Below are 4,830 nucleotides of genomic sequence, written 5' to 3'. Positions count from 1 at the left end.
TCTTTTTTTTGCCATCCATGTGTAAAAAAACAAAAAAAAAAAAGTGACGTACTTAAAAAATTAAATAAAAAAAATAATCAAATAACTTAAAAATTTTAGTTTTTAAGTGGAAACTCTAAAATAATTAATTGAAATTTTGACTTAGGAATCCCCAAAAAGTTTTTCTTCTTTGTTCCAAGTTTCCATAGATAACAGTAAACTGGAGAGGAAATAAAATTACACTTCACTGATTCATGTCAGAAGAAGGGGAGTCCATAAATAGGACCCAAATGTCATATAGTTTAGTGCCTAAAAGGACCTTGACCTGACAGCAACCAAAAAAACAGGAAAAGTTTTGAGAGAGTTTTAAAACAGCAACCAAAAGCATTTTGAAACGTTTCTCACCAATTTAAGACCAAACAAACACATTTCACCATGTCAAGCGAAATATCTGAAGGGAGCATTTTGGGAAAGCACTACAAGATAGAAGCTTTCATTGGAGAAGCTACCTTTGGTGTCGAAGCCAAGTGTCGAAATACCAAAAACAACAAAACCGTGGCTATTAAAATCAACAAGAGCAAACCTGAAATTTTGCAACAGGCAAAATTGGAAATGTTCATCCTGGAGAAACATCCTGGAGGATGCTGATACCTGCAACATTGTTAAGTGGAAGGACTTTTTCCTCCACGAAGAGCGCATCTGCTTAAATTTTGAACTGCTGGATCAAAACGTGTGGGACTACATAAAGGATCGGAATCACTAGGGTCTCCTCACAAGAGAATTGAGGCCAATTTTACATCAATTATCAAATGCTCTGTACCACCTCAGTTCTTTGGGAATAGTGCATGCTGACCTCAAACCTGGAAACATAATGGTTGTGAACCGCCATGAGTCTCCCGTCAAAGTCAAAGTTATTGACTTTGGCCTAGCACATCCTGTGTCTGCAGTGATTCCTGGTACCTGTGTGCAGACAATTTGGTCTGAAGTTATGCTTCATATTCCATATAATGAAGCTATTGACATGTGGACTCTGAGGCTGGTAGCTGTGGAACTTGCTATAGGGGTGCCCCTCTACCCTGGGAAAATGGATTATGATGGCCACAGAATATTATTTCAGAAAAAACAACCACAGCGAACAGCGCTGGACATTTAAGACAGAAGAACAATTTCAGTATGAGACAGGATACCAATCCAAGGACACTCGACATATAAGACTTGACCTCAAACAAGTAATCACAGTTAGAACAGGAGCTGAAAATGGCACAGATTTATTGGTCAGCCTGATTAAACGGATGTTGGCCTTGGATGCAAACCAGCGCATCAAACCCTTGGAGGTTCTCAAGCATCCCTTTTTTGAACCTGGCCTGAGAGTTCCCCCTTCATTAAAATGAGAGGGGGGGGGGACAAAAGTCTCCAGCATTGCTTCTTTGACCCCAGACAAAAGTGACAAAACCACAAGCAGGGGTTGGAAAGGGCAATCAACAGCAGAAATCCACTGCAAACACTCATCTACAATGCAAACCCAATACTCCTTTAAATCTGATAACAACAGCTTAAGATTTTAACAAAAAATTAATTAAGTTGCTCCAATATTTATCACTTTGCCTTTTCTTTTTTTTAAATTTCCACTCCCTCCACCCCAACCATTCGCAGCAGATGGCTGTCCCTTCATGAGCCTGGTTCTGCCGGAGATTTCTTCCTATTGCAAGGGAGTTTTTTCTCCCCACTGTCACTAAATGCTTGCTCACAGGGAATCCTCTGATTGTTGGAGTGGCCAAATACTGTAGGGCAGGGGTCTCAAACTCTAGTCCTCAGGAGCTACTGTGCATTACAGTAGCTCCTGAGGACTGGAGTTATAGACTCATGCTCTAGGGGAACTAGCAATTCTTGTGAAAATTAAATAATAATCCTTAAAAACAACAACAATAACAACAACAACCAGCAAATATGGTCTTGAACGTGGGCACAATTTTGGTGAAAATCCATTAAGTAATCACTGTTTCAAGTTCATACCAATATTCAAAGCAGAGCAGCGGATGCCTTACCAACACATCAATCCTTCAATCAGACCTCAAACACCATGTTTACACTGGTAAATTGGATACAAATTAATTAAACAAACCAGCTTTAAGCATCAACTAAGTGTTGTAATTTTTCAAAAATACAGAGCTACCCTTCAGCTTCCTAGTAGACAAACGGTCATGGTCCTGTGTCTGGTGACCCAGGGTTCTTATGTTTTTGAGTTTTGTTAATATTCCAATGTCAGTCGTGTTTCAACATGATTTAACTTTTGATTTGTGACTATTTAGAATTGTAGTTTAAACATTTTCCTAACTGCTTAAGTCTCAGTGAAATTAAAATACGTTTTCCAAGTGATAATCCTTCTTTCCCGAATGGACTTTTATCTTGTGCTATAGGCTACACTATACGGGGAGTGCAGAATTATTAGGCAAGTTGTATTTTTGAGGAATAATTTTATTATTGAACAACAACCATGTTCTCAATGAACCCAAAAAACTCATTAATATCAAAGCTGAATGTTTTTGGAAGTAGTTTTTAGTTTGTTTTTAGTTTTAGCTATTTTAGGGGGATATCTGTGTGTGCAGGTGACTATTACTGTGCATAATTATTAGGCAACTTAACAAAAAACAAATATATACCCATTTCAATTATTTATTTTTACCAGTGAAACCAATATAACACCTCCACATTCACAAATATACATTTCTGACATTCAAAAACAAAACAAAAACAAATCAACGACCAATATAGCCACCTTTCTTTGCAAGGACACTCAAAAGCCTGCCATCCATGGATTCTGTCAGTGTTTTGATCTGTTCACCATCAACATTGCGTGCATGCACGCAATGTTGCACGCAATGTGGTTGCTGCTGCAGCAGCTTATCACTTTGATAAGCTGTTCAGAGACACTGAACAGTGTCTCTGAACAGACACTGTTCAGAGAGGTGTACTGTTTTCCCTCCTTGTAAATCTCACATTTGATGATGGACCACAGGTTCTCAATGGGGTTCAGATCAGGTGAACAAGGAGGCCATGTCATTAGTTTTTCTTCTTTTATACCCTTTCTTGCCAGCCACGCTGTGGAGTACTTGGACACGTGTGATGGAGCATTGTCCTGCATGAAAATCATGTTTTTCTTGAAGGATGCAGACTTCTTCCTGTACCACTGCTTGAAGAAGGTGTCTTCCAGAAACTGGCAGTAGGACTGGGAGTTGAGCTTGACTCCATCCTCAACCCGAAAAGGCCCCACAAGCTCATCTTTGATGATACCAGCCCAAACCAGTACTCCACCTCCACCTTGCTGGCGTCCGAGTCGGACTGGAGCTCTCTGCCCTTTACCAATCCAGCCACGGGCCCATCCATCTGGCCCATCAAGACTCACTCTCATTTCATCAGTCCATAAAACCTTAGAAAAATCAGTCTTGAGATATTTCTTGGCCCAGTCTTGACGTTTCAGCTTGTGTGTCTTGTTCAGTGGTGGTCATCTTTCAGCCTTTCTTACCTTGGCCATGTCTCTGAGTATTGCACACCTTGTGCTTTTGGGCACTCCAGTGATGTTGCAGCTCTGAAATATGGCCAAACTGGTGGCAAGTGGCATCTTGGCAGCTGCACGCTTGACTTTTCTCAGTTCATGGGCAGTTATTTTGCGCCTTGGTTTTTCCACACGCTTCTTGCGACCCTGTTGACTATTTTGAATGAAACGCTTGATTGTTCGATGATCACGCTTCAGAAGCTTTGCAATTTTAAGACTGCTGCATCCCTCTGCAAGATATCTCACTATTTTTGACTTTTCTGAGCCTGTCAAGTCCTTCTTTTGACCCATTTTGCCAAAGGAAAGGAAGTTGCCTAATAATTATGCACACCTGATATAGGGTGTTGATGTCATTAGACCACACCCCTTCTCATTACAGAGATGCACATCACCTAATATGCTTAATTGGTAGTAGGCTTTCAAGCCTATACAGCTTGGAGTAAGACAACATGCATGAAGAGGATGATGTGGACAAAATACTCATTTGCCTAATAATTCTGCACTCCCTGTATAAGTCATCTTACAGACATCAGTGATTCAGCCTGCTTGTGGTGTAATGATGTCGTAGATATTAATACTAATTTAAAATCCAAAGACTACCTGAGTATTGTTGCTGACAATATCCAACCCTTTGTAATTAAATTTTCCCCAGTTTTTGATGGCTGCTTCCAGCAGGTTGACAGACTGTGTGAAAAAGCTCAGATCATCTTAAACTGTTTTCTTGAACATAAAGCTGAGTTTACTATACTCAAATGACCTCCACTATCACCAGATCTCAATCTAATACAGTACCTTTGGAATGTGATGGAACGGCAGATTCACAACATGGATGTGCAACAAATCTGCAGTAACTGTGTGACGCTATGATGTCAACATGGATCAAAATTTCTGAGGAATGTTTCCAGCTCCTTGTTGAATCTGTGCCATGAAGGCAAACAGTGTAAATGTAGTTATGTGCAACACTTACATTCCTTTGTCCTTATGTGTTCACACCTAATAAAATTTCATTAGAAGCATACAGACAAAACCAACACTATAAAACAATTAAATGCACACCACCCCTATGGGCAGGTGTGCTGAAAGTCACAGATGCAACTTAGATGGATTTCACAGCTCTGGGGAAGAAGCTGTCTCTCAGTCTGCTGGTGGGTGTTTTTAATGTTTGTTTACTGCTTTCCAGAAGGAAACAATATAAACAGTCCATTGCTGGGGTTGTTGGGGTCTGCAGTAATACCTTTGACCTTCTTCCAGACTTCCCACAATCGCCTGCGCTGTTATTACCACCCGGGTCAAGTTTT

The sequence above is a fragment of the Oreochromis niloticus genome, linkage group LG12, assembly GCF_001858045.2.
Source record: "Oreochromis niloticus isolate F11D_XX linkage group LG12, O_niloticus_UMD_NMBU, whole genome shotgun sequence".
In the NCBI taxonomy this organism is placed as follows: domain Eukaryota; kingdom Metazoa; phylum Chordata; class Actinopteri; order Cichliformes; family Cichlidae; genus Oreochromis; species Oreochromis niloticus.
The sequence above is the reverse complement of the archived record's forward strand: the minus strand, read 5'-3'. Positions refer to the sequence as shown.